This window comes from Schistocerca americana, chromosome X (assembly GCF_021461395.2).
Source record: "Schistocerca americana isolate TAMUIC-IGC-003095 chromosome X, iqSchAmer2.1, whole genome shotgun sequence".
In the NCBI taxonomy this organism is placed as follows: Eukaryota; Metazoa; Arthropoda; class Insecta; order Orthoptera; family Acrididae; genus Schistocerca; species Schistocerca americana.
This window is the reverse complement of record NC_060130.1, coordinates 293,847,287-293,866,549: the sequence shown is the minus strand read 5'-3', so window position 1 is coordinate 293,866,549 and position 19,263 is coordinate 293,847,287.

Sequence of the window (19,263 nt, the reverse complement as noted above, 5' to 3'; positions counted from 1 at the left end):
TTTTGTTGTGTGATGAAATCGTGAAAAATGTACCTGATGTCAAAATCGAAGAACAAATTTTGAAACAGTCTGATCCATCATTTCAGCAGGTAATGCAAATACTAGATTAGTACGATCCCAGTGCCTTGTCGGCTCATGAATTGGAGCAGCCAGCTATTTGTCGGGTTGAGTCCTTAGCTTTCAATCACCCCATTTCGCACTGGCGGAGTGCGCTAGGCACACAACGTTCCACGCCACATAAGCAGCGCACTAAACAGGCGGTTACAGAGGCGAACAGAATTAAATCTTTCCCTAGGTGTTATTAACGGTACAAATACCAAGACTGCCCCCCCCCCCCCTGACAGACTCAGTGTTACGCTTGTGGTAGGAAAGGACATGTGCAATCCATATGTTTGCAACGAAAACAAACATAGGAGGAATTCAGTTCACTAAGAAAAATCTAGTACACAGGCCCATGTCATTAATGCAGTGTATTACAAGTCTACAGCTAGCAAGCATGAAGTTTCGTCAGTGATTCATCAGTGGCCGGTCGGGTGGCCGTGCGGTTCTAGGCGCTACAGTCTGGAAACGCGTGACCGCTACGGTCGTAGGTTCGAATCCTGCCTCGGGCATGGATGTGTGTGATGTCCTTAGGTTAGTTGGGTTTAAGTAGTTCTAAGTTCTAGGAGACTGATGACCTTAGAAGTTAAGTCCCATAGTGCTCAGAGCCATTTGAACCACTTGATACATCAGTCAAACAAACTCTTTGTTCATTTACTTATTTGTTGGAAACGTGTGAAATTTCAGTTGGACACGGGCACCTCTGTCACATTGATAAATCATCACACATATAAACTACTAGGTTCCCCAAGCCTGTCTAAAACTAGCATGAAACTGACAGCTTTTAATGGACAAGACATTCCCGTTCTCAGAACATATACTTCGCCTGCTGTGTATCGCTTTCACACGCGAACAGTGACTTTTACAGTGCTACGACCACGCGAGTGTGAAAACACATTTGGTCTTGATTCATTTGATTTGTTTGGCTTCAATATTCAGGACAATGTCTTGTCAGTGCCTGCATTCAATGCAAAAGACAGCTTGCTAAAAGAAGTCCTGGAACTCTTTTCTGAAGGTTTAGGAAAGGCTAACAATTTTGTTGCACATATTACGCTGAAAGACAACACTGAGCCGAAATTTTGCTGGGACAGAACTGTTCCCATTGCACTACGGGACAAAGTCGCTGTTGAACGTAAAGAATTGCAAGAGAGCGGAGTTATTGCGCCCCTATCAGCTAGTCAATGGGCTAGTCCACTGGTTTTCCTCCCCAAACATTCAGACCGCATTCGCCTCTGTGCTGACTTTAGGTCTACAGACAACCCACAAACTGTGACTGATACTTATCCATTGCCATGCCCAGACGATCAAAAAAGGTTCAAATGGCTCTGAGCACTATGGGACTCAACTGCTGAGGTCATTAGTCCCCTAGAACTTAGAACTAGTTAAACCTAACTAACCTAAGGACATCACAAACATCCATGCCCGAGGCAGGATTCGAACCTGCGACCGTAGCGGTCTTGCGGTTCCAGACTGCAGCGCCTTTAACCGCACGGCCACTTCGGCCGGCCCCAGACGATCTCATGGAAAAATTAGGCACTGGACACTACTTTTCAAAAACTGATTTGCGCGATGCGTATCTTAAAATACCGCTTGACGAAGAATCTGAAAAAGTGTGTGTTTGAATACTCATTTGGACTTGTTTAAATATTTGTGTTTGCCTTTTGGCAGTGCTTGCGCACCCGCCATTTTCCAACAGTATTTAGAACAGCTAACTGCGTAAGTGCCAAACTGTTCAAACTATTTCGACGATATTGTCGTACATCTGAAGAACATATTGCAAATTTACGTGCTCTGTTTCGTGTGTTATCTGATGCAGGACTTAAGTGTAGATTGGACAGAGTCATAAACAGTCAAAGTGTACATACCCTTCAGTCGCATTTGTTAGCCGTATGAGACCTGCCAATTTTTCGCAATGTCACAGAATTGTAGTCAGTCTTAGGGAAAATGAACTATTACGGCTGGAAGCTTTGACGTCCCCTGCAGACACAGCTTTCAGCCAGGCGATGCGCCCACACTCCTGCGCCCCGCCGTGGTTGCACTCCCAACACGATGACGGTCTGTCGCTTTGGGCGGGTAGAAATGTTCTGGCATAACCACAAGTGCCAGAACGAAGATGAAGAACGCAAAAAAAGAGAAGGCGGTTGTTGTGAACATAGTTCCGCATAGTCAGTGCGTACACAACTTTCCCAATAGAGCGCGCCCCACTAAGCACAACAGCGCAGGTGCAGCGCTCGTCTGTCTGTGCACTACGAGATGGCGCTGTCTTAGAGACGGACCAAATTCTGCTTCTGCCGATCCGCATATTAATATGTCTCGCAGGCAATGAGATTGCTGCTAACGTAGAACCTTTTCTCCTCGTGGATCACACTCACGCAGTGATACCTGAATGCGCGAGGTATTATAACGAGTGTACAGACCTCCGATCATCAGTCTGCATTAGTCTGCATTTGTCTGTACCAGTCTATAGTCAGGTTTCAATCTGGGCCTAATAAGATTATCATATTCCTCTACATAGCCATGAAGATAAATCTATGGACACTTCATCAAGTATCAGAGATATGTGAGAATAAGATTAACATACCAAGACCAAAGGAACTTCAGATTGTCAGTTGCAAACAGCATCCAGGATCAACTTAAGTAATTTCTAGGCTTTTTATTATTTTAATAAATGTGTGTGAAAATTAATCAAGTTCTGTTTAAAGTTTGTCATTGTCAGTCTGCTACTCTAAGCGTGCAAGTGGCATTTCTATCGTCTGACCTAATGGCAGAAGAAAAATACGCCACAATAAGACAACCAGACATATTGCTGACTCGCGCCTACTTTGTTAGAGCGACAAGTCAAATAATCTGATGGTGTGTGTACCGAGGGTCTTAGAGTACGCACACCACAGCGGTGAAACTACGTCGGCCAATGGTGTGCTGATTAGAAATGCACCACCACAGGAGCGGCCTCTACAAGAGAATATAAGCGCTGCTCCTGCCAGCGTCTGCTGCTCAGTTTTCGGACAGTATACAGACAGGTCTAGAAGAGTGTGCTATGATAGCCATTATTAGTGATCCACAAACTGTGTGATAAACTTGCATGAAAATTGTATATACTGAGAGACTCTGACTTAGTTGCATATCGCCCATCGCTTGCGAATCCTTTGTAAATTCAATTTAAGTACTGTCAACCTGCTTTATTGAAATAAAAGTACTAATGTTATTTGCTTGAATTGTTGTATAGCATTCCGAGAACGCGGCATTCCTTAGGCACCCTATACACGACGAGTGGGCAGGACCCCACACCCATCCTCCAAGCTGAATAAACTGTTCCGTGGGTCGTCCTCATGGTTACTGTTCAGTCCTCCTCCTTTCCTTTCCGTTTCTACTATCAGAACAGCTACACCTCCTGTGATCATAATACAGCTCTTTTCCCTGGGTTTTGCCACGCATTCACATGTACGCATTCGTATTCATCATCACTCGACTCATCCTCCTCTGCAGGTATGTTTAGTATCGCATCTATTCATTCTTTTGAGTGAAGAAGAGCGCTGAATGTCTTACCAGCCTCTCCTACAGCATTACACTCAAAGTAACTTGTCTCCTCGTCTTCGAAATCACTCAACAAGACATCTTCCCACTCATCATCTTCGCAATTTTCTCTAGCATCTATCACCACTTCTTCTATCCCTAATTCCAGAGTTGTTTCCGTCCTCTGAACATCTGAAGAGTCAACTTCACTACTCACCTCGTCATCTTGTTTTAACTCCTCCTCGCCTATGTCCATTAACTGCTCTTACTCTTTTTCTGATGGCACGTTTCCATCACCAGTGAGCACAAACCCTAACAATTCAAAGCTATCATCATAACTTGTCCCTACATTTTAATTCCGTTCGGTTCAAACACACCAATGCAAAACTTTTTTTCTGGTGCAATACTACTTTGTAGAGCTTCAAGAAGTTGAGACCTAGAATATACTTTACTGTCAGATTCTGTATGAAAAACGCGTTTGCACTGAGTGCGACTGGCACTCGAAATGGTCCTTAATCTGTTATTTGACTTCAACACTCAATCCATGTACGGTTCTGTGCACTTTCATCCTGTGCATTTTGAATATCGGCCACTGCCTAGTCTTGTCACACACCTCATAAACATCTTTCCCTACGAACAAAATTTGATTGCGTGAGTCTAAAATGTATAACTCATCACAGTTGACAAGTAAGGCTCCGGGCAATTGTATACCATCTAACAGTGAAGTCAGAGCCTTGACTGCTACTCAGTTGCGATGATCACTGTTTCACTGATAACTTCATGCATCAAGATTTCGAACTTCAACAATTTCTGCACCTTCCTTACATTGATCACCTTGTTCACTTTTGTGGCGCCTGTCATCTAGCCAGTACTGTGGCCCCGCTACCCACACTGATTATTCCTATTCAGCCTACTCCCATTCCTAAAGTGTGGGCTCTCGCTCGACACTTCTGGTTGTCCAGACTGTGCTATTCCGGCTTGAAGTGAGTTTGTACAAAGTGTATAGGCTGTCTTACTCTGGCTCTGTGAGCGAACTCAAGTTCTTGCAACAAGTACTGGAACGAATTAATACCATTCATACTGTGACCCACGAACACGATTCCTCTCAGAAGTTAGTATGGTAATTTCGTTTAGCAGATTTTAATAAATTCCTTCTGCACTTAAGTTGCGTCCAGAAACTGGTTACATCTGACCATCTCCTTCAAATATGGTATCTCATCGCGGTATTGCGATTCAGTACAAGTTTACATCACAAAAATATTCAATTTTACACGATCTTGGTTATCTTTCACTAACTAATGATTGAAAAATGCATGCTTAAACTGTTCATACATTTTGCACCCAACTGCAATTACTCACACCATTGCTACTGCCCCCTCTCAGAGGTGTGCACTTTAAATCCCACACTCCATGACCTCAGCCCTCTGCCTTGAAATCATTCAATCAAAATTTTCAAATGAAGAGTGTCCAAACAGTCAGGGAATAGTACATATCTTTGCACAAAGACAAAGTGCTTTTATATATCGTCTTTCTCAGTTTCCTGATACTCCGAGCCTACTGGTATTGCTGGTTGTACCACATTCTTTTTCTTTGAGTAACTCTGATACAACTTCACAGTCACTATCATTTATGTCCACCTGAATCTCTTTGGATTGGAATAGTGCTTTCATGTCTTCCTAGTCTTTTAAATTAACTGGTGTGGCTGTGTTTGATACAGTGTCACTTCACAACAGCTGTTTGACTGCTCTTTGACTTTAGTTATTTCTTCTGTGACATCGCCCTCCCAGTCTTTGATTATGTCAATATCTTTACACAGATCATCTGTTATACTTTACATTTCTTGTGACAACATACTTATCTTGTTGCAACCACACACCTGTTCATCAGTTATTTGAGCTCAGTATTATCATAAATTAGGGGAGAGAGTGCCATGGATATGATGCATGAATTGAGATGTCAACCATTAAGGAGACATTGTATGTCCTATGCTGCCAAAGTTAAATTATCGAATTTTGTGACCCATTACCTTGGAAACCTTTTAAGACACCAACCTACAATTTTCCATATTTATTAAATGCATCTTTCTAGATACATTGAACTCGAATTATTACTAAAATTTTATTGTGGGGCATGTTATTTTTTTTTTCAAACATTCAATTTTTGACAGAATTTTGTAAATAAATGAATATAAAGACAAAACAACTCATGATATTTTAATTATTCTTGTTCCATATGTGTTGAATCTCACAGTTGGCATGCTCTGAAAATTTCATGTCTCTAGCATCTGCACTTTTTTAGAGAATGGGTGATTTATTGAAAAAAATATAAAATGTTTCATATCAGTGAACACTCTGATGCAGAGTGAAAATCTCATCCTGCAAAAATGTAGTTCAGAGATACTGAGGTTTAAAAACTTTTTTATTACAAATTCTTATACAGACTTACATTTCTGCGTCCTTTATGCACTAGAATTGTCCTGGCCCATAGTCTGTGTCTCCTTCAGTGTCACAACAGCCCAGTGCTTGCCTCCTCCTTTTCTTTCTTGCTTCTTTTGTCATTTGCTGAGAAGCTAACTCTGCTTCACATACACGAAGGTCATTCAGTTTCCACCGTCCTTTAACTTTGTTCTGTCCATTAAAAGTTATTACAGCATCAGGCAATGCCAACTTCAGAGTCATAAGGCCAACAAATACATTTTTAGGCACACAGCACGACACAACATTATTGAAAGACTCACTCACATTCAGGGTCTTCCCATGTAAACACTTCTTTAGTAGCTCAGGATTTGCCAAATCTCTGTAAATAGGTCTAATTGCCTCCATTACTGCCAAAGGAAGAGAATGTTTATGTGTAAATTCATGCAGGGTACCAGAATATTCAGCTTGCTTATGTTTATACCAATTGTTTGGTGGAGGTGGACACAAAGCATGACAAGGCTTTTCATTGGTTGATATTCAATGAAGGAAAGTGCTCCACACAGCTCTTTTTATCTTCTCTAAATTGTCAGTTATCCCTAATGGCCTTCCCATAATATTCATGTAATTCATTACTTTGTCCGTTAGTCTTCCAGCACATTTTGTCTTGCCATCACAGTTTTGTGTTACCCTGCTTGGTTTTTTAGGTTTATTCATAATGCCAAGTTTCGAGACGTAACAGTAGGCACAAAGCAAAGCAATTCACCATCCTGTAGACTGTGTAGTTCCCAAGATATGACTGCTCAACTGTGGAAGCATATACATAGCTCCAAAATTTGACACACACAATAACATTCAAAATATTATTTGAAGGTCTCACAATTGTCTGATTTTAATGTATTATATACCAAAACGTTCAGGAAAGTCCAAAGTACATTATGGAGTAGGAAGCAGAAAATGTCAAATTTCAACGAATGTCCCCTTAAACCAAAGGCGTTTTTCGTTGCAGTAGGATCTTCTCAATCATCAACTTTCTCCTCAGCTTGTGGAAATATTTTGTTGACGCTCTTCTGGATAGGGAGAAATGCTCACCATAATAAAATAAGAGAAATCAGAGCTCGCATGGAAAGATTTGAGTGAGTGTTTGTGTTCCCTGTGTGCTGTTCAACAGTGGAAGGGTAGAGAAATGCTTGAAGGTGGTTTGATGAACCGTCTGCCAGGCATTTGATTGGGAATTGCATAGTAATCGTGTAGGCCAAGCTGTAGATCTAGGAGTAAATGTAGGGCCTGTCTTTGGACTGTTTGCTCTCCACCTTGATATCCTTATCCAGTGTGGTGAACAAAAAATCCTTTACTCCTCTCTACCTGATCCGCTATCTTCACTTCTAACTCTGCAAAATTTTCTTCTGTCATTTGTGCTGTTGTTTATTTTACAATTCTATTACTGCGAAACTTCCTTCCATGTTTTTGTAATGCTCATTGTTTATCTGGTATTGTTGGTTATTTTCCAATGACATCTCAATAAGAAAAGATTGTAGATGAAATGTGCCAGTACTGGGTGAGTTGGTACAAAGTTCGTAACACACTGCCTTACTTCCTCATGACCAGTGAGCTTGGATTTCTCTGTCATGTCTGACATCACATTTTCCTCACTCATAAATTTATTTTTTAACTGATCCCCACAATTGTGTATGTTAATCAGCACGATTGCTGACTGAACTCTTCCTTATAAATTATTATACCATATTTCACTAGTGTTGCTCTGTTGGTTATTATCCTGCTGGAAATCCACAGATATAGTTCTGGTTGTCCAGACTGTACTATTCATTCTCTAACTGACACCCAATACTCTGCATTTTACTCAGCTCGATTGCTAACTCAACTCTCTCCTATAAATTATTATACCGTATTTCACTAGCGTTGCTCTGTTGGGTATTATGTTGCTGGAAATCCATGGTTAAACTACTATCTCTAACTCTCAATGTCCGGATGTTCCTTTTCCAACTTCATACATCCTATCTAAACTATGTGCATGAACATGGGTTAACATTGTCATGCCCAGATACTGACACAAACAAAACACTTCTTGCCTATATAGTGTAATGCCTTTTCTGGGCTTAGACTGTAAAACGATTAAACTTCTTAAATTGTCGTCAGCTGCAGATCAGGTGATTGCAGCAAATGAAAAATCCTAAACGAGGGGTCACTAACTTCTTAATTTGGCTACCTACTAGATGACTACGTATATCAGTAGATTGGCAGTGCTCAAAAACTCCCCAATTGGAGTCTCCAACTTGCAATGCTGTCAAGATCTGAGTCTGATGACCAACACATTGAATTTTTGAATATTAACACAGTTGTGCAGTGGATGTTACTGAATATCTGAACTTTAACATTGGTGGCCCAATTAAACGTGAAATATGGGTACCAAAGCTCATGTAGAAATAATGAGAAGTTTTCATCGAAGTATAGAACGCAGCTAAAGATCAGAATAAATCCCTGTTAATTGCTAAAATGCATGGACTTAACTCCAAACATTCAATAGAGAATACAAGTAATAATTAGGTTCTCAATGGTTCAAATGGATCACTGAACATACAGGATAATATAATCACACAAGGGTGTGGAACTGGAAAGGAAACGATAATAATGCTGTATAATCTGCTATATTGCTGGATTGGTTAACAGATAAAGGAAAGACGCAGAAATGTACATATAAGCGCCACTACCGTTGTATAAGTGCATTTTGAGTTCAACCAGCCGACTGCAGGAATTAATTCAGAATACCAATATCCTAACTCGATGGAAACAACATTCCATCTGCTTTGTCACATCATACATAAAGGTCCACATTGTTACCATATTTCTAAAACTAAAATACAGAGAATGGCTTCCGTGGTAGCTGACAGTTATAATATCGACCCCCACACTGTGATCAACTCTGAGACAGTCTCAAAACGACCATCAGCCAAATTCTCACATGCTGGAAGTGCAGATGAAGACTGAGTGTTCCATCTATGGTGCTCTAAGACGAAGTGTCCATACCCTCTCCTAAAATTGTTTGTTCTGCCAGCAACATATTCTATTTATCCAATAACTGTGTACCTTCCAATTTCTGTCCACTGAAAAGTTCATATAAATACTAGCAATCTTCTTCCTCTTAAAGAATCAGCTTTAATTAAAGGAGACTACGTAAATGGTATATGTGTGTGGTTTCTAGCGCAAACAGCATATTTCTTAAAATTTCTCAATTTAAAACCAAAAATTTTAATTTTGTTGTTTCCCTCACTTAAAATTTTCTCAATATGTAACCAACATTTTAGTTGTACTATTTCCCCCATTTAAAAATTTATTTATCTGCAAACTAAATTTTAATTTTTAATTAAAAATTAATTAATTAACTCAATTAACATTTGATATTTAAAAACTAAATAAAAAAAAACAAAAATTCTAAAATTGATGCAAATTCAATAATGTGAAGTGAACGATCTTTATTTTGTCTCTTACCTCGATAAATGAATTTTAATCCAACAATTTTTCTAACTTTTCTTCATCTTCTAAAAAGATTTTTGGGTAACGATCTAGAAGAGTAATTTAATATTTGTTACATAAAAGTAATAAAATTTTCTTTCCATATTTAGTTACCAAAACTTCAGCTTCTGAAATATTGAAAGGTTCAGTATTTTTAGCACTGTTAATGTAGTGAACACTCTTGTATAAATATTACTCTAATTGTTAAGTCCATTTAATAAAGTATTAGCAAAGTCGTTTATGCTCATTTTCTTTTGATTCTCTTTATATAGAAGAATTTAGATTTTCAATTTTTTTAAATGAAACATTTAAATTTTTGAAAATGAAAATATTGAATACATTAAAATTTTGGTTTTACAAAATAAAAGGTTTTGACAAAACGTTTTAATTTTCGAAAAACCTAAATTTACTAACCTTTTTACTCATGTATACTATTGAAGATCTTCAGTTAAAATTCTATGTTGTGAATCATATGTTAAATTATTTCTACCACACATAATTATATATGCAAATGTGTCACTCTGTCTATTTTCATTAAAAATGCACACAATTTCATAGTTTTTTGTGAGTACTTAAAACATTCATCTTGTAATCGTTTTATGACACAACATAATTTTGAAAAAACAATTGAATTGATTTACATTTACATCGTTATTTGTGTTGTTCTTTTTCAATTTATAAAAGTATGATAAGATCTTAAAAAGTTATTTGAAGCGTAAAGATTCCTTAATTCTTGGGGAAAAAATTTGTTTCCTACATAAATATTTTGTAATTTAACATGGTCAAATAAAGAAGAATCATTTAACAGATTAATTTTTGTTTAATGTGGAAAACAACGAAAATAAAGAAAGGCATGTCAAATTCAGTGTTGTAATTATTAGTAATATGTTGTTCAAAATTTATTTCTTCATTTAATCCATCACATGCAGTTCTTTGTAGTTCAAAGAAAGAAATTGTAATTTTCGGATTTTTCACTCTTTCTTGTTCTGGTTCAAGCGAATGTTCTGGTTCATATGTAATAACAAGAACACGAATTTCCATACTTTTTACAACAGTTTTACCTTTTTATAGAAGTTTTCTATTATCATTCTTAGTAGTCCATCAAAGAATAGGATGTTCTTGTTTTTTTCCTTGAAATCAAAGTAAAAATTAGTGTTAAATATCCTTCTCAAATTATATTTTTAAATCTTTCAAAAATTCGCCAACTAATTCTAATGGATAAAGTACATCAATTTGTTTGTTTTTAATTTTATCATTGTTAGGAATGTGTCTTTCCATAGTTAATTCATGTGGTAGGGATGAAGTTAATTGCATAATAGCTAATGAATAAATAAATGGATGTTAAATTCTAGATAAAGTATTCTCTCTATTTTTAATTGTAATAATATCAACTATTTTAACACATAGTTATCAGCTAGCTTAATATTCCATTTAACATCATATGCTGAAAAATTCGTTCCATTTGTGGGAATAACATCATAGGTCATATAAAGTTGTGAATTATTAAGATGAATCCAACCATCACCAATATTACTATTAAATACTGTTGCCTTGTTAGGAAGATTTAAATTGTTTTAGTTTTCTCATAAACAGAAAAAGAGTAAAATTGATAACTCTCAGATCTAGTCATGATTTATTAAGGAAAATAGTTTTGAATTTATTTTAATTATCGTTGTTACACAAGCATCACTGAAGTCAATCAAATTATCAATTTCATCAGTGATGGTAATCATTACATTTTGAATAGTATCAAAAATTAGAATATTTATGAGATGATTTGGTTCATAAGTTGGCCCTTCAGGTTCACCATTTGGTTTAAATGAAAAAATAACATTAGTTCCTCTTTAAAAATGATAACTGTGTTTAACAAACATTCCATCTGCTAGATTTTCATTACCATCAATAATTTGAGTATTGAAAACTAATATATGACCAATACAGTTTTCTTTATACATAAATATTTAACATTAAATTCAATAACAACTCTATTTAAATTTTTTATCTACATTAGTGTGTATATTAGCTCCTTTTGATTCCATAAATTTTTCGAACTATATTGAGCGACAGGACTTTCTATCGTTTCTTCGTTACTTCATAATTTATAATTTTTTGTTATAGAATTTAAATTTGAAAAATTTTGATAATAAATCAACAACTGAAACATTTTTATAAGTTTACTTTATTGGAACAGTTAATCTTTCTTTCAGAACAGATGATTTTATCTCTCAATTGAAATAATTTACCCATTAGTTTGAATAAAAATTATGTATGTAACTGACAGACTGGGAATTAAAAATAAAAATTACAGAAAAAATAAACATGGTAAACTTTTACCGAATTCCATTCGATGTTCAGTAACAGGATGAAGTGGTTTTGGAAAAACAACATCAATGATAGAATATAATTATCAATCTACAGTATGGTTAATTGCAAAAACTTAGTTATTTGTACATTTTTCTAAAAGTTTAAAGCAACCTGAATATAAAGAATGTATAAAAAGTTGTGAAAAAATTAAAGGCAAAATTAATGAAAAATTGCAACTTTTATTGAAAATAACGATAAAACTATTCCATTAGATGGATGTGAAAATAATTCAGTTGTAGTGTTGATGACTTGATTCTGGTAAACCAAGATATAGTTAGAGAATATTTTACTAGATGCAGACATAAAGGAAAAGATTGTTTTTACTTAGCACAAAATTATTCAAAAATACCAAAAGTGTTAGTTGGAGATAATCCTAATTTTATAAATATTTTCAGACAAGATTATTTTAATTTCGATCGTATTTATCATGAATTTGTTGGAGATTTAAGATTGGACAATTTTAAGGAATTGTGTAGCAAATGTTGGAATAAAAATGAATTTTGTTTTATAACAATAGATATCACAAGAAAACATAATAATATGAAATAAAGAGCACAGAATAAGAATTTTTTAAACATTAACCATAAAAACGTTGAACATAAACATTGAACACAAAAACGGTGGAATAAACGCCAGACATAACAACATTGAACATAAATATTAAACATAAAAACACTCAATGTAAAATAAAAAAATTGTTATTGTCTTTTGATCCTCAGTAAATGTTTACAGAATACGATCCAGAAGAACAATTAAAAGATTTTAAAAATGGAAAAAAGAAACAAGAACACAATATGAAAAATTTAAAAAAAGAAAATAAACCAGTTCTTGATGCAATTAAACAAATTAAACAAGGAATTGAAGGTTTAGGTGAATTGTGTTAAGAGCAATGCAATGCCAGAAAATTGAGAAGTTCAAACACAAAAAATCAACATTACTTAGAAGGATTTAAGGATATTAAACAATTAAACAATTTGATAGTGATAAAAGAGATTAAACATTGAGTGGATTGGAAATAAAAGATTTATTGAATAAAAGTGAAAAAGAAATCAAAAGTAGAAAAAAATCAAAAGAAAATATCTTAAAAAATAAATATAAGAGATAAAGGTTAAATTTTATCAATTGTAGTGAAGGTACATATTTTAGTTTAAGACATGTTTGTACTTTTAAATATATTGGTAAAAATCTAGTTGAATATAACAGAGATATATTAAAAATTGGTAAAAAAGTATTAATGTACCGTTGGAGTAACGAATCTTTCAACTAAAAAACATTCGTATGGGTGGTTTAGGTAAAGAATTTGATTCTCTTGATTTACAAAATTATGTTAGAATTTTATTTGACTCAAATGCTGTATATTCTCAAAATAATCCAAATAAAATTAAATCAAGTAAAGGAAATAAATATAATTATTTGATAAAAACCATTATTGAAGATCTTTTGCTAGTTTTTCAGAAAGATATCTTAATGATTTAAAAATTTTAGTGATGGTTTAATAAAAAATAATCTGAATAACCAGTTTTATATATTTGGATGAATGATGTATGTCAGGTAACTGATAGATTAACATTGTCAACGGGGACGGATTAGCTTTTAATAAAAATTATTTTAATGAAAAAGCAGTTATAACAAAAATTTTCACTAATGAATTTATTGATTTTATAATTAACAATGAAAAAGAAATTGCATATTTTATTCGAATTTTGAACAATTTGCCACATGGATGTGGAAAAGGCTTTGTTAATGATACAACTAATAATTTACCATTCGAAATGTATTTACCTGGTAATAACTAGTGTGTCCCTGGGACAAAAAGGAAATGAAAAGCTAACACATGGTGATCCAGTAATAAATAAATTAGATGAAGCATGCAAACAATATGACAATGTCTACTGCGATCATAAAGATTTAGAATCTAGACATATAGCTGATAGAGAACTTCAGTTAGCTAAAAAAGAAAGTGTGCTCCAACTGATAAAAATTAGCTGGGACTGCAGTTAGAGGAATGATGAATCAAGAATAATGTTAGGACTCGGTACATTTTGATGAAAATGGAAAGGAATAAACAATCCTTTATTAATTTTTAATCTGTATAAATGAATAACTTTAGTATTGACTATACTAAACTTCCAAATGGCAAAATAAAATCAATATCATAATGAAGAATTAAACAGTACTTATCAGTTTTTAACTGATGCATAAAAAACGAAAAGAGATACGAAATTGGTGCATTAGGTATTCCTCTTGTGGAAAAAATTAATGAATATTTAATGAACAAAAAGCAACAAAACATGAATGTGGATGTTTACCATTATTATTAGCCTAATTAAAATATCTAGCAACTTTTGGTTCACTCACTGGTGGATCTGCAGCAATTAAAAATGCCGTTATAAACAAGTAAAATGTTGATAAAGAATTAGAATACCATAAAAGACATAATTTAGCAATGGAAAAGAAAGAAATTGGATGTAGGAAAAACCTTTCAGAGATATAATTAAAAAAATTAATAATTCTTAACCTAATTTTCTCATTGAAAAATTGGTTAAACAGTTAGAAATTAAATATTTTCATGGCATTTTTGTGATTGATGAATTACCTGATAAACCAAAAAATTTTGAATGTGGAATAGTAAACTTAGACATCTGATCATGTTGACAGTCAATAGATTTGCTATTATAAGAATAAATATATAAAATTTGTTTTTGATTCATTTTGTGGTAATATACAAAAACAGTTAGTAAATTATCTTTATCATCGAAAGGATACAAAATTGTGATGAAGTAATATGTGGTTATTTGTGTTTCTTTGTTTTAAAACTATGTATGAATTATAACTTTAAGACATTTAAAAATAAACAAATGGACATATTTGGAAATAACTTAAATGCTAAACTCAGCAATGATTTAGAAAAAATAAGATTTCCATCATTAAAACCAAAAACTAAAAATAATTTCGAAATTCGAAGATTTCCAATCAATAATCAAATATTTTCAATCAAAAAATTAAAAATCCTCAAACAACAATAGATCGAAAAATTCAGGAAAAATTAGCATCAGAATTTGAAAAAATAAAGCCATCATTACAGTCATTGGAAACAAAAGTTAAAGATATTCAGTCATCAGGAGATTCAAAAATAGATAATTAAATTAAACAATTCCAGAAAGAATTAAATTTCATTTAAAGTAACTTCAGGTTATATTAGTTTTAAAGGTAAAAGAATTGTAAGTGTAATTTATCCAATTGATGTAAAAGATGCTGTGAACAAACAATATTTAGTTAATGAATTAAAGAGTCCTGTTATTAAAACTGAATATACAAGATTTTAACGCATTTGAATAATTATGTGCGTAAAACGCATTTTAATCAGCTCAATAAAAGTTATGTAACTAATTATTTTACAAAAAAGGATATATAAAAGGCTTTTTCAGATTAATTCTCAAAAACAGAGCTTCAACATTACATGCGGAATGGGGCCCTTAGGAACGTATCTCCCAAGGAGGAGAACGAAGCCAGTTTTGGGTGGCCAGTGGAAATGGTAAACACTGTCATCCTTGCTTGTGAGATTAAGGCAGAGCTCTCTACCTGCAGCATCGTCGATAGAACCGACTGTGGTACTTTGGTGCAGAGCCAAGTGGAGGGTCTGAATCAAATGATCAGGCATTTCTGTGACCGTGTGGGCCAGAGATTCCTTGACTTGCTCCATCAGGTGGTGGGTTTCTGTGTTCTGCTTAATAGGTCAGGAGTTCACTACATCCAGGAAGCAGCTACACAGGTAGCAGTGGCTGTATGGAAGGGATTGACGGTTTTTTTAGGTTAGAGGGTATAAGGAAACCATATAATGGATGTCTGTCTAAAAGAGGGCTGGTAAAACACGGTAAGATAATTGCAGCAACAATCAATATTCTAGTTGAAAATTGTCATAACTGTGCTCCGAAAGAACCAGTGCCCCAAGCCCTAATAGAAAGCACCAAAAGTCAAATAGTTATAGGTATGGAAAGCTGACTAAAGCTGGAAATAAGTTCAACTGAATTTTTTTTAAACTACCTAGGTGTTCAGAAAGGATAGATCAAATACAGCTGGTCATGGAGTATTAATTGGTGGCAGAAATAATTTATCTTGTAGTGCAACTGAAGTAGATAGTTCCTGCAATATAGTATGGGTAGAGGTAATACTTGAGAATCAGACTAACTATTCACTGGATTGGTTCTCCAACCCACGACTCAGATGATACAGTTTCTGAAAAGTATGAAGAAAACTTGAGTCTCAGTTCAGATAGGTACCCCACTCATACAATTATGATCGGTGGTGACATCATTCTACACTCAATATGCTGGCAAAATTACATTTAGAAATTAATTCATTATTAATTTTTGGTAGGCATAAAACATAATCTGAAATTGTAATGAATGCTTTTTCAGGAAATTATTTTGAACAATTAGTTCATGAGCCCACTCAAAGCGTAAATAACTGTGAAATCATACATGACCTCTTAGCAACAAATAATACTGAACAAATAGATGTATCATGATGGATACAGGGATTACCGACCACAAGGCAGTGACTGCTAGCCTGAATACCATAACACCCGCAATATCAAAAACAAATGCAAAGTACAGCTATTTAAAAAAATCTGATAGAAATGCTCTTAACGTCTTCTTATGAGACAGTCTCCACTCTTTGCGATCTGTTCATGTAAGTGTAGAAAAGATGTGGAATCATTTCAAAGAGATAGTATCCACAGCAACTGAGAGATATATACCACATAAATTTATAAGTAATGGTACTTGTCCACCATGGTACATTAAACGGGTCAGACCGCTGTTGCAGGAGCAACGAAAAAAGCATGCCAAATTTTAAAAAACCGCAGAATCCCCAAGAGCGGCCAAGTTTTTCAGAAGTTAGAAATGTAGCATGTGCTTCCATGCAAGATGCTTTTAATAATTTCCACAGTGAAACCCAGTCTCGGAATCCGACAGAAAACCCAACGATATTCTGGTCATACATTAAGCACACCAGTGGCAAGATGCAATCAATCCCTTCACTACGCGAAAACAACGGTGAAGACTAAAAAATGGTTCAATGCCTCTAAGCGCTATGAGACTTAACATCTGAGGTCATCAGTCCCCTAGACTTAGAACTAAGCTAAGGACATCACACATAGCCATGCTCGAGGCAGGATTCGAACCTGCGACCGTAGCAGCAGCGCGGTTCCATACTGAAGCGCCTAGAACAACCTGGCCACAGTGGCCGGCGCCATAGTGCCACTAAAGCAGAGTTATTAAACACGGTTTTCCGAAACTCCTTCACCACTGAAGATTAAGTGAATATTCCTGAATTCCAATCAGGAATAACTGACAGGATAAGAAACATACACTCCTGGAAATGGAAAAAAGAACACATTGACACCGGTGTGTCAGACCCACCATACTTGCTCCGGACACTGCGAGAGGGCTGTACAAGCAATGATCACACGCACGGCACAGCGGACACACCAGGAACCGCGGTGTTGGCCGTCGAATGGCGCTAGCTGCGCAGCATTTGTGCACCGCCGCCGTCAGTGTCAGCCAGTTTGCCGTGGCATACAGAGCTCCATCGCAGTCTTTAACACTGGTAGCATGCCGCGACAGCGTGGACGTGAACCGTATGTGCAGTTGACGGACTTTGAGCGAGGGCGTATAGTGGGCATGCGGGAGGCCGGGTGGACGTACCGCCGAATTGCTCAACACGTGGGGCGTGAGGTCTCCACAGTACATCGATGTTGTCGCCAGTGGTCGGCGGAAGGTGCACGTGCCCGTCGACCTGGGACCGGACCGCAGCGACGCACGGATGCACGCCAAGACCGTAGGATCCTACGCAGTGCCGTAGGGGACCGCACCGCCACTTCCCAGCAAATTAGGTACACTGTCGCTCCTGGGGTATCGGCGAGGACCATTCGCAACCGTCTCCATGAAGCTGGGCTACGGTCCCGCACACCGTTAGGCCGTCTTCCGCTCACGCCCCAACATCGTGCAGCCCGCCTCCAGTGGTGTCGCGACAGGCGTGAATGGAGGGACGAATGGAGACGTGTCGTCTTCAGCGATGAGAGTCGCTTCTGCCTTGGTGCCAATGATGGTCGTATGCGTGTTGGCGCCGTGCAGGTGAGCGCCACAATCAGGACTGCATACGACCGAGGCACACAGGGCCATCACCCGGCATCATGGTGTGGGGAGCGATCTCCTACACTGGCCGTACACCACTGGTGATCGTCGAGGGGACACTGAATAGTGCACGGTACATCCAAACCGTCATCGAACCCATCGTTCTACCATTCCTAGACCGGCAAGGGACCTTGCTGTTCCAACAGGACAATGCACGTCCGCATGTATCCCGTGCCACCCAACGTGCTCTAGAAGGTGTAAGTCAACTACCCTGGCCAGCAAGATCTCCGGATCTGTCCCCCATTGAGCATGTTTGGGACTGGATGAAGCGTCGTCTCACGCGGTCTGCACGTCCAGCACGAACGCTGGTCCAACTGAGGCGCCAGGTGGAAATGGCATGGCAAGCCGTTCCACAGGACTACATCCAGCATCTCTACGATCGTCTCCATGGGAGAATAGTAGCCTGCATTGCTGCGAAAGGTGGATAGACACTGTACTAGTGCCGACATTGTGCATGCTCTGTTGCCTGTGTCTATGTGCCTGTGGTTCTGTCAGTGTGATCATGTGATGTATCTGACCCCAGGAATGTGTCAATAAAGTTTCCCCTTCCTGGGACAATGAATTCACGGTGTTCTTATTTCAATTTCCAGGAGTGTAGTAGACATGCTCGGAGTAGCAAAGCAGCTTTCATCACTTAATAAAGGCGAGGTCTCTGGTCGAGACTGTATACCAATCAGGTTCCTTTCAGAGTATGCTGATAAAATAGCCCCATATTTAGCAATTATATACAACTGCTCATAGAAAGATCTGTACATAAAGACTGGAAAATTGCTCAAGTCCCACCAATACCCAAAAAAGGGAAATAGGATTAATCCGCTGAATTACAGGCCCATATAACTAATGTCGATTTACAGAAGGGTTTTGGAACATATACTGTGCTCAAACATTATGAATTACCTTAAAAAAAGACACATAGTCAGTCATCATGGATTCAGAAAATATCGTTCTTGTGAAAGACAACTAGCTCTTTATACTCACGAAGTAATGAGTGCTATCAACAAGGGATGTCAAATGTCAAATTGATTCCTTACTTTTAGATTTCCAGGGGGCTTCTCAACACTGTTCCTCACAAGAGTCTTCTAACCAAACTGCGTGCCTATAGAATATAGCCTCAGTTGTGCAAATCGATTCATGATTTCCTTTCA